The sequence below is a fragment of the Panulirus ornatus genome, chromosome 18, assembly GCF_036320965.1.
Source record: "Panulirus ornatus isolate Po-2019 chromosome 18, ASM3632096v1, whole genome shotgun sequence".
In the NCBI taxonomy this organism is placed as follows: Eukaryota; Metazoa; Arthropoda; class Malacostraca; order Decapoda; family Palinuridae; genus Panulirus; species Panulirus ornatus.
Window position 1 is genome coordinate 13,216,163 of NC_092241.1, and position 12,684 is coordinate 13,228,846.

Sequence of the window (12,684 nt, forward strand, 5' to 3'; positions counted from 1 at the left end):
GATAAGAATTAGCTGGGGATCAAGACTAGCATGGGGATCAATACTAGCATGATGATCAAGACTAACATGGGGATCAAGAATAGCATGAAAATGAACACTAGCATTGGGATCAAGACTAGCATGAAGTGAAGTCTAGCGTAGTGATCAAGACTAGCATAAGGATGAAGACTAGCGTGGGGATCAAGACTACCATGTGGATCAAGACTAGCATGGGAATCAAGACGAGTGTTGGGACTAAGACTAGATTGCGGATCACGACTACCGTGGGGATCAAGACTATCATGGGCATCAAGACTATCCTGAGCATCAAGACGAGTGTTGGGAGTCAGACAAGCGTGGGGATCAAGACTATCGTGGGGATCAAGACTCCAGTGGGGATCAAGACTGGCATGGGCATCAAGACTATCGTGAGAATCAAGACTTGCCTGGGGATTAACACTAGCGTGGGCATCAAGACTAGCAGGAGCATCAAGAGTAGCTTGAGGATCAAGACTAGCATGAGGATGAAGACTAGCGTGGGGATCAAGATTAACATGGGGAACAAGACTAGCGTGGGTAGCAAGACTAGCATGATGGGTCAAGATTAGCGTGGGATCAAGATTATTATTGGGTTAAAGACAAGCGTGGATCAAGACTATAATAGGCACCAAGACTAGCGTGAGAATCAACACTAGAGTGTGCATAAATACTTGCATGAGGATGAAGACTACCGTGGGCATCATGGCTAGCAAGAGGATAAAGACTAGCGTGGGGATCAAGACTCGTGTGGGGATCAAGACAAGAGTGGGAATCAAGTCTAGTGTGGGGATCAAGACAAGCGTCGGGATCAAGATTAAGATGTGGTTCAAGACTAGCGTGAGCATTAAGACTAGCGTGTGGATCAAGACTATCACAGGCATTAAGACTAGTGTGAGCATCAAGACTAACTTGGGGATCATGACTAGCATGTGGATGAAGACTAGTGTGGGGATCAATATTTGCATGAGGATGAAGACTAACGTTGGGATAAAAACTAACATGGGGATCAAGACTAGCGTTAGGATCAACACTAGCATGAGAATCAAGATTACCAGGGGGATCAACACTAGCGTTAGGATCAAGACTAGCATCAGGATCAAAGCTAAGATTGGGATCAAGAATAGCATGAGAATGAAGACTAGCGTGGGGATCAAGACAAGAATGATGAAGACTAGCGTGGGGATCAACACTGACATTGGGATCAAGACTAACATGAGGATGAACACTAGCGTGGAAGTGAAGACTACTAGCATGAGGATGAAGACAAGTGTGGGGATCAAGACAAGCATGAGGATGAAGACTAGCTTATCGATCAAGACTAGCATAGAGATCAAGACTAGCATGAGGAAGAAGACTGACATGGGGAACAAGACTAGCATAAGTATGAAGACTACCGTGGGAATCCAGAATAGTGAGAGGATCAAAACTAGCATGCAGATCAAGTCTAGCATGAGCATGAAGACCAGTATTGGGATCAAAACTACCATAACGATGAAATCTAGCATGGGATCAAGACTAGCATGGGGAATGAGGTTAGCATGAGGATGAAGATTACCGTGTGGATCAAAAGACTAGCATGGGGATCAAAACTAGCATGAGGATGAAGACTAGTGTGGGGATCAAGACAAGCATGGGGATCAAGAATAGCATGAGGATGAAGACTAGCGTGGGGATCACGAGTAGCATGAGGATGAAGACTAGCTTGGGGATCAAGACTACCATGTGGATCAAGAATAGCATGAGGATGAAGACTTGCGTGGGAATCAAGACTAGCATGAATATGAAGACTAATGTGGGGATCAAGACTAACATGGGGATGAAGACTATCGTTGGGAACAAGACCAGCATGGTGATCAAGATTAGCATGGGGATCAAGACTAGCATGGGCATCAAGACAAGCTTGGGGATCAAGACTATCATGGGCATCAAGACTAGCATGGGGATCAAGACTAGTAAAAGAATCAGGACTACCTTCGGTATGAAGATTAGGGTGGGGATCAAAACTAGCATAAGGATCAGGACTATCATGGGCATCAACACTAGCGTGGAGATGAAGACGAGCATTAGGATGAAGACTAGCGTGGGGATCAAAACTAGCATAAGGATCAAGACTAGGATGGGGATCAAGACGTGTGCGGGGACTAAGCCTATAGGGGGGATCAAGACTAGCGTGGGGAACAAAACTCTCATGGGCATCAAGACTATCGTGAGCATCACGACTAGCGTGGAGATCAACACTAGCTTGTAGATCAAGACTATCGTAGGGATCAAAACTACTGTGGGGATCAAGACTAACATGAGGAAGAAGACTAGCGTGGTGATCAATATGAGCATAAGGATCAAGATTAGCGTGGGGATCAAGACTAGCATGGGGATCAAGACTAGTTTGGGGATCAAGACTAGCATGGGTTCAAGATTAGAGTGGGGATCAAGACTAGCTTGTGAATCAAGACTATCATAGGTAGGCATCAAGACTAGCGTGAACATCAATACTACCGTGGGGATCAAGACTAGCAAGAGGATAAAGACTGGCGTGGAAATCAAGACCAGCATGAGGATCAAGACTAGCTTGGGGATCAAGACTACCATGGGGTTCAACACTAGCGTGGGGATCAAGACTAACGTGGGGATCAAGGCTAGCGTGGCTTCAATACTAGCATGAAAATCAAGACTAACTAGGGGATCAAGACTATCATGGGGATGAATACTAGCAAGGGCATCAATAAGCGCATGGAAATGAAGACAAGCGTGAGCATCAAGACTAGCGTAGTGATCAAGACTAGCACGAGGATGAACACTAGCGTAGAAATAAAGAATAGCATGAGAATCAAGATTATCTTCGGGATCAAAACTTGCGTGAGGATCAAGACTAGCGTGGGGAACAATACTTGCATGGGGATCAAAACAAGCGTAGTGATCAAAAATAGCATAAGGATCAGCATTTGCAAGGGAATGAAAACTAGCGTGGAGATCAAGACTAGCTTAAGGATCAAGACTATCATGGGCATCAAGACTAACGTGGAGATCAAGACTTGCGTGGGGATCAGGACTAGCATAGGGGTGAAGACTAGGGTGGGGATCAAAACTAGCATAAGGATGAAGACTAGGATGAGGATCAAGACGAGTGTGGGGATAAGATGCTAAGATAAACTAGCGTGGGATCAAGATCATGTGGGATCAAGACTAGGTGAGGATCAAACTAGCGTGGGATCAAGACTAGCATATAAGCATATGGATGAAGACTAGCATGGGGTATCAAGACATAGCATGGATAAGACTACCTGGGATCAAGACTAGCATGAGGATGAAGATAGCTGGGAATCAAGACTAACATGGATCAAGACTAGCATGGGGAATCAAGACTTCATGGGGATAAGACTAAGCAGTCGGATAAGACTATCGTAGGGATCAAGTAGCATGAGGATGAAGACTAGCTGGGGATCAAGACTAGCATGAAGATCAAGACTACCTTTGGGATCAAAATTAGCATAAGATAGAACAATAGCTTGGGATAAGACTACTGGATCAAGGACTAGCATGATCAAGACGTGGGATGAAGACTAGGTGGGAATCAAGACTACATGAGTATGAAGATATTACGTGGGGATCAAGACTAGTGAGATAAGACTAGTGTGGGAATCAAGACTACATGGGATCAAGACTAGCATGGGGATCAAGAAGCTAGCGTGGGGCATCAAGGAACAAGACTATGGGGATCAAGACTATCATGGGATCAAGACTACATGGGATCAAGACTAGCGTGGAATCAAGACTAGCATGAGGATGAAGACTAGCGGGGATCAAAACTAGCATAAGGATCAGACTAGATGGGATCAAGACGCTGTGGGGACTAAGCCTATAGGGGGGATCAAGACTAGCGTGGGGATCAAGACTACATGGGCATCAAGACTATCGTGAGAATCACGACTAGCGTGGAATCAACATAAGCGTGTGAATCAAGACTAGCGTAGGATCAAGACTACTGTGGGGATCAAGACTAACATGAGGAAGAAAGACTAGCGTGGGATCAAGATTAGCATAAGGATCAAGATTAGCTGGGGATCAAGACTAGCATGGGATCAAGATAGTTGGGGATCAAGACTGAGCATGGGGTCAAGATAGAGTGGGATCAAGACTAGCGTGAATCAAGACTATCATAGTAGGCATCATTACTAGTGTGAGCATCAAGACTACCGTGGGGATCAAGACTAGCATGAGGATGAAGACTAGGGTGGGGATCAAGACTAGCATGAGGATCAAGACTAGCGTTGGGTTCAAGACCAACATGGGGTTCAACACTAGCGTGGGGATCAAGACTAACGTGAATATCAAGAGTAGCGTGGAATCAATACTAGCATGAAAATCAAGACTAGCTAGGGGATCAAGACTAGCATGGGGATGAATAATAGCGTGGGCATCAGTAACAGCATGAGAATCAAGATAAGCTTGAGACTAAAGACTAGCGTAGGGATCAAGACTAGGATGAGGATGAAGACTAGCGTGGGGATCAAGAACTGCATAAGAATCAACACTAGCGTAGGGATCAAGACTCATGTGGGGATCAAGACTAGAGTGAGGATCACAAGCTAGCGTGGGGATCAAGACTAGCATGAGGATCAAGACTAGCGTGGGGATCAAGACCTGGATGGGGATCAAGACTAGCGTGGAGATCAAAACTGGCATAAGTATCAAGACTAGCGTCTGGATCAAGACTAGCGTGGGGATCAAGACGAGCATAAGAATAAAGACTATCATTGGCATCAAGACTAGCGTGAGCATCAAGACTAGCGTGGGGATCAGGACTAGCATGAGGTTCAAGAATAGCGTGGGCATCAAGACTATTATGAGGATGAAGACTTGCGATCAAGAATAGCATGAAAATGAAAACTAGCGTATGGATCAAGACTACAATGAGGCTGAAGTCTAGCTTGGGGATCAAGACCAGCATTAGGATGAAGACTAGCGTGGGGGTCAAGACTACCATGTGGATGAGGATGAGGACTAGCGTGGTTATCAACACTAGTACGAGATTTAAGACTGGCGTGGGTATTAAGACCAGGATGGGCATCAAGACTAGCGTGGGGATCGAGACTAGTATGACGATGAAGACTAGCGTTTGGATGAAGACTAGCATAAGAATCAAGACTAGCAGGGGGATGAAGACTAGCGTGAGGATCAAGACTAGGATAAAGATTAAGACTATCATGGGCATCAAGGCTAGCTTGGGAATCAAAAATAGCATGAGGATGAAGACTATCGTGGGGATCAAGATTACCATAAGGATAAGGACTATGTAAGGATCAAGAGGAGTGCGGGGTCTGAGTAGCGCGGGGATAAAGACTTGCTTAGGGATCATGTCTATCATGAGCATCAAGACTGTCTTGAGCATCAAGACTAGCGTGGCGATCAACACTAGCGTGGGCATCAAGACTAGCGTGAGGATCAAGACTAGCGTGCGGATCAAGATTAGCATGAGGATAAAGAGTAGCGAGAGTATCAAGACTAGCGTGGGGATCAAGACTAGCGTGGGACTTGTGTGTGGATCAAGACTATCATAGACGTCAAGACCAGCTTGGGGATCAAAGCTAGCATGAAGATGAAGAGTAGCGTGGGGATGAAGACTAGCATGAGGATAAAGACTAACGCGTGGGTCAAGACTAGCATGGGGATCAAAGCTAGAGTAGGCATCAGCGCTAGCGTAATCATCAAGACTAGCATGGGGATCAAGACTAGCTTAAGGATCAAGACTACCGCGGGGATCAAGACTAGCATAAGGATCAAGAATAGTATTGGGATCAAGACTAGAGTGGGCATCAAGACTAGTGTGCGGATCAAGGCAAGCATAGGGTTCAAGACTAGTGTGGGAAATAAGATCAGCGTGCGGATCAAGACTATCATAAGCATCAAGATTAGCATGAGGATAAAGAGTAGCGAGAGTATCAAGACTAGCGTGGGGATCAAGACTAGCGTGGGGATCAAGACTAGCATGGGGATCAAGACTAGCATGAGGATCAAGACTTGTGTGTGGATCAAGACTATCATAGACGTCAAGACCAGCTTGGGGATCAAAGCTAGCATGAAGATGAAGAGTATCGTTGGGATGAAGACTAGCATAAGAATCAACACTAGCGTGGGGATCAAGACTCGTGTGGTGATCAAGACTAGCGTGAGGATCAAGACTAGCGTGGTGATCAAGAATATCATGAGGATGAAGACCAGTGTAGGGATCAAGACTAGCAAAAAGGATCAAGACTGGGATGGGGATGAAAACTAGCATGGGGATGAAGACCAGCATAAGAATCAAGAAGATCCTGGGCATTAAGACTAGCGTGGTGATGAAGACTAGCATGAGGATGAAGACTAGCGTGGGGATCAAGACTGACGTAAGAATCAAAACAAGCGTGGGGATCAAGACTAATGTGGGGAAGAAGACTAGCATGGGGATCAAGACTAGAGTGGTGATCAAGACAATCACTGGGCATCAAGACTAGCGTGAGCATGATGAAGACTAGCGTGGGGATCAAGAATAGCACGAGAATGAAGACTACCATGTGGATCAAGATTAGTATGAGGATGAAAACTACCGTGTTTATCAAGACTAGCATGAGAATTAAAACTATCGTGGGAATTAAGACTAGCATGGGGATCTAGACTCTAGCATGAGGATGAAGACTAGCGTGATAATCAAGACTAGCCTCAGGATGAAGACTAGCTTGGGGATCAAGACAAGCATGAGGATAAAGACTAGCTTGAAGATCAAGACTATCGTGGGGATCAAGAATAGCGTAGGGAGCAAGACTTGCATGGGGATCAAGACTAGCATGAGGATCAAGAATAGCATAAGGACCACCATTAGCATGGAAATGAAAACTAATATGCGGATCAAGACTAGCATAAGGATCAAGACTATCATGGGCATCAAAACTAGAGTGTGGATCAAGACCAGCATAAGGATGAAGACTAGCTTGGGGATCAAGATTAGCATAAGAATCAACACAAGCGTGGCGGTCAAGACTCGTATGGGGATCAAGACTATCGTGGGGATGAAGACTAGCCTGGGGATCAAGACTAGCGTGGGGATCAAGACGAGCATAAGGATCAAGACTAGCGGGGGGATCAAGACTCATGTGGGGATCAAGACTAGCGTGAGGATCAAGGCTTGCGTGGGGATCAAGAATAGCATGATAATGAAGACCAGCGTGGGGATCAAGACTAGCATAAGGATCAAGACTGGGATGAAAATGAAAACTAGCGTGGGGATGAAGACCAGCAGAAGGACCAAGAAGATCATTGGCATCAAGACTAGCATGGCGATGAAGACTAGCATGAGGATGAAGACTAGCGTGGGGATCAAGGCTAACGCAAGAATGAAACCAAGCGTGGGGATCAAGACAAATGTGGGGATGAAGAATAGCATGGGGATCAAGACTACAGTGGTGATCAAGACTATCACGGGCATCAAGTCTAGAGTGAGCATGATGAAGACTAGCTTGGGGATCAAGAATAGCATGAGAATGAAAACTACTATGTGGATCAAAACTAGCATAAGGATGAAGACTACCGTGGTTATCAAGACTAGCATGAGAATTAAGACTAGCGTGGGAATCAAGATTAGCAAGGGGATCAAGACACTAGCATGAGGATGAAGACTAGCGTGATAATCAAGACTAGCCTCAGGATGAAGACTAGCTTAGGGATCAAGACTAGCATGAGGATAAAGACTAGCTTGGAGATCAAGACTATCGTGGGGATCAAGAATAGCGTGGGGAACAAGACTTACATGGTTATCAAGACTAGCATGGGGATCAAAAACAGCATAAGGACCACCATTAGTATGGAAATGAAAACTAATATGCGGATTAAGACTAGCATAAAGATCAAGACTATCATGGGCATCAAAACTAGCGTGTGGATCAAGACCAGCATAAGGATGAAGACTAGCTTGGGGATCAAGATAAGCATAAGAATCAACAATAGCGCGGCGGTCAAGACTAGTATGGGGATCAAACCTATCGTGGGGATCAAGACTAGCCTGTGGATCAAGACTAGTTTGGGGATCAAGAGGAGCATAAGGATCGAGACTAGCGGGGTTATCAAGATTGGTGTGGGGATCAAGACTAGCGTGAGGATCAAGGCTTGCGTGTCGATCAAGAATGGCATGATAATGAAGACTAGCGTGGGGATCAAGGCTAGCATAAGGATCAAGACTGGGATAAGGATGAAAACTAACGTGGGGATGAAGACCAGCAGAAGGATCATGAAGATCATTGGCATCAAGACTAGCGTGGTGATGAAGACTAGCTTGAGGATGAGGACTAGCGTGGGGATCAAGACTAACGCAAGAATGAAACCAAGCTTGGGGATCAAGACAAATGTGGGGATGAAGACTAGCATGGGGATCAAGACTAGAGTGGTGATCAAGACTATCACGGGCATCAAGTCTAGAGTGAGCATGATGAAGACTAGCTTGGGGATCAAGAATAACATGAGAATGAAAACTACTATGTGGATCAAGACTAGCATAAGGATGAAGACTACCGTGGTTATCAAGACTATCATGAGAATTAAGACTAGCGTGGGAATCAAGATTAGCAAGGGGATCAAGACACTAGCATGAGGATGAAGACTAGCGTGATAATCAAGACTAGCCTCAGGATGAAGACTAGCTTGGGGATCAAGACTAGCATGAGGATAAAGACCTAGCTTGGAGAGCCAAGACTATCGTGGGGATCAAGAATAGAGTGGGGAACAAGACTTGAATTGGGATCAAGACTGGCATGGGGATCAAGAATAGCATAAGGAACACCATTAGCATGGAAATGAAAACTAATATGAGGATCAAGACTAGCATAAGGATCACGACTATAATGGGCATCAAAACTAGCGTGTGGATCAAGACCAGCATAAGGATGAAGACTAGCTTGGGGATCAAGATTAGCATAAGAATCAACACTAGCGTGGCGGTCAAGACTCGTATGGGGATCAAGACTATCGTGGGGATCAAGACGAGTTTGAGGATCAAGAATAGCGCGGGGATCAACACTGCCATGAGTATTAAGACTACCGTGGGGATCAAGACCAGCATAGGGATCAAGACTAGCATGGGGATCAAGGCGAGCATAGGGATCAAGACTAGCGGGGATCAAGACTCGTGTGGGGATCAAGACTAGCGTGAGGGTCAAGGCTAGCGTGGGGATCAAGAATAGGATGATAATGAAGACCAGCGTGGGGATCAAGATTAGCATAAGGATCAAGACTGGGATGAGGATGAAAACTAGCGTGGGGATGAAGACCAGCATAAGGATCAAGAAGATCATTGGCATCAAGACTAGCGTGGTGATGAGGACTAGCATGAGGATGAAGACTAGCGTGGGGATCAAGGCTAACGCAAGAATCAAACCAAGCGTTGGGATCAAGACAAATATGGGGATGAAGACTAGCATGGGGATGAAGACTAGAGTGGTGATCAAGAATAACACTGGCATCAAGTCTAGAGTGAGCATGATGAAAACTAGCCTAGGGATCAAGAATAGCATGAGAATGAAGACTACTATGTGGATCAAGACTAGCATAAGGATGAAGACTACCTTGATTATCAAGACTAGCATGAGAATTAAGACTAGCGTGGGAATCAAGATTAGCATGGGGATCAAGACACTAGCATGAGGATGAAGACTAGCGTGGTAATCAACGCTAGCCTCAGGATGAAGACTAGCGTGGTAATCAATACTAGCCTCAGGATGAAGAATAGCGTGGGGATCAAGACTAGCATGAGGATCGAGACTAGCTTGGAGATCAAGACTAAGTGGTGATCAACAATAGAGTGTGGAACAAGACTTGCATGGGGATCAAGACTAACATGGGGATTAAGAATAACATAAGGATCAAAATTAGAATGGGAATGAAAACTAATGTTGGGATGAAGACTAGCATAAGGATCAAGACTATCATGGGCATCAGAACTAGCGTGTGGATTAAGACTAGTATAGGACGAAGACTAGCTTGGGGATCAAGATTAGTATAAGAATCAACACTAGCGTGGCGATCAAGACTCGTGTGGGGATCAAGACTATTGTGGGGATCAAGACTATCATGGATATCAAAACTAGCATGAGGATGAAGACTAGCGTGGGGATCAAGAATAGAATGAGGGGGAGGACTATCATGGTGCTCAAGACTACTGTGAGGATGAAGACTTGCATATGGATCACGACTAGCATGAGGATCAAGACTAGCATGGGGATCAAGACTAGCATAAGGATTAAGACTAAAATGATGATCAAGACTAGAGTGGGGATCAAGAGTAGCATAAGAATCAAGACTAGCATGGGGATCAACACTTGTGTGGGGATCAAGACTAGCTTGAGGATCAAGACTAGCGTGGAGATCAAGACTAGCATGAGGATGAAGACCAACGTGGGGATCAAGACTAACATAAAGATCAAGACTGGCATGGGGATGAAAACTAGCGTGGGGATGAAGACCAACATAAGGATCAAGAAAATCATGGGCATCAAAACTAGCGTGGGGATGAAGACTAGCGTGGGTATCAAGACTAACTTAAGAATCAAGACAAGCGTGGGGATCAAGACTAATGTGGGGATGAAGACTAGGATGGGGATCAAGACTAGCGCGGTGATCAAGACTATCACGGTCATCAAAAACTAGCGTGAGTATGTACACTAGCGTGGGGATCAAGAATGGCATGAGGGTCAAGACTTCAATGGGGAAAATGACCAGCATGGGAATCAAGACTAGCATGGAGATCAAGACTAGCATAATGATCAATACTAGCGTGGGGATTATGACTATCATGGGGATCAAGACAATCATGGGATTCAAGAGTAGTGTGGGAATCAAGACTAGAATAAGGATCAAGACTATCATTGGCATCAAAACTAGCGTAAGTATCAAGACTAGCGTGGAGATCAAGACTTAAATGATGATCAAGACTAGCTTGGGGATAAACACTTGCATAAGGATGAAGACTATCATTGTCATCAAGACTATCGTGAGCAGGAAGACAAGCGTGGGGATCAAAACTAGCATGAGGATCAAGACTATCGTTGAGATAAAGACCAGCACGGGGATCAAGACTAGCGTTTGGATCAAGACTAGAATAAGGATCAAGACTAGCGTGGGGATCAAGAATAGCCTTGGAATCAAGGCAAGCATGCGGTTCAAGACTAGCGTGGGGATCACGGCTAGCATAAGGATGAGTTTTAGGACTAAGACTAGCCTGGGGATGAAGACTATCATGGCCATCAAGACTGTCATGAGAATCAAGACTAGCGTGGGGATCAACATTAGCGTGGGCATCTAGACTAGCGTGAGTATCAAGACTAGCGTGGGCACCAAGATTAGCATGAGGATGAAGACTAGCGTGGGGATGAGGACTAGCATAAGGATCAACAAGACCAGCTTAATGATTAAACCTAGCGTCTGGAACAATATTGGAATGGGGATGATGACTGCCGTTGGGAGCAAGACTAACATTGGGATCAATACTAGCGTTAGGATCAAGAATAGCATGAGGAACAAGACTAGCATGGGGATCAATACATGAGTTAGCATCAAAAGTAGCATGAGGATCAAGACTAGCATGGATATCTAAACTAGAATGAGGATGAAGACTAGCGTGGGGACCAACACTAGCATGGGGATCAAGACATTAGCATGATTATGAAGATTAGCGTGGAAATTAAGACTAACATGAGGATGAAGACTAGCTTGGGGATCAAGACTAGCATGAGAATCAAGACTAAGCGTGGGGATCAAGACTAGCATGGCAATATAGACAAGCATGAGGATGAAGACTCGAGTTGGGATCAATACTAGCATGATGATGATGACTATCTTGTGGATCAACAGTTGCATGGGGATGAAGACACTAACATGAGGATGAAGACTAGTATGGGAATCAAGACTAGCATAAGGTCGAAGACTTTCTTGGGGATCAAGGCTAGCATGAGGATGAAGACTAGCGTGGTGATCAAGACTACCATGTGGAGTAAGACTAGCGTGAGGATGAAGACTAGCGTGGGGATCAAGAATAGCATGAGGATCATTGGCGAGACTAGCGTGATAATCAAGACTAGCGTTGGAATCAAGACTAGCGTGGGGAACAAGACTTGCATGGGGATCAAAACTAGCATGAGGATCAAGAATAGCATAATAATCAACATTACCATGGGAATGAAAACTAATTTGGGGATGAAGACTAGCATAAGACATCAACACTAACGTGGGGATCAAGACCAGAGTGAGTATGAAGACTAGCGTTGGGATCAAGACTAGCATAACAATCAAGACTAGCGTGTGCATCAAGATTCCTGTGGGGATCAAGACTAGCTTGAGGATCAAGACTAGCGGGGGGATCAAAACTAGCGTTAGGATCAAGACTTACATGGGGAGGAAAACTAGCGTGAGGATGAAGACCAGCAAAAGGATAAAAAAAATCCTATGCATCAAGAGCAGCGTGGGGATGAAGACTAGCATGAGGATGAAGATTAGCGTAAGGATCAAGACTAATTAAAGAACCAAGTCAAGCGTGGGGATCAAGACGAAAGTAGGGATAAAGACTAGCATGGGGATCAAGACTAGCATGGTGATCGAGACTATCACGGGCATCAAGACCAGCGTGAGTATATAGACTAGCGTGGGGAT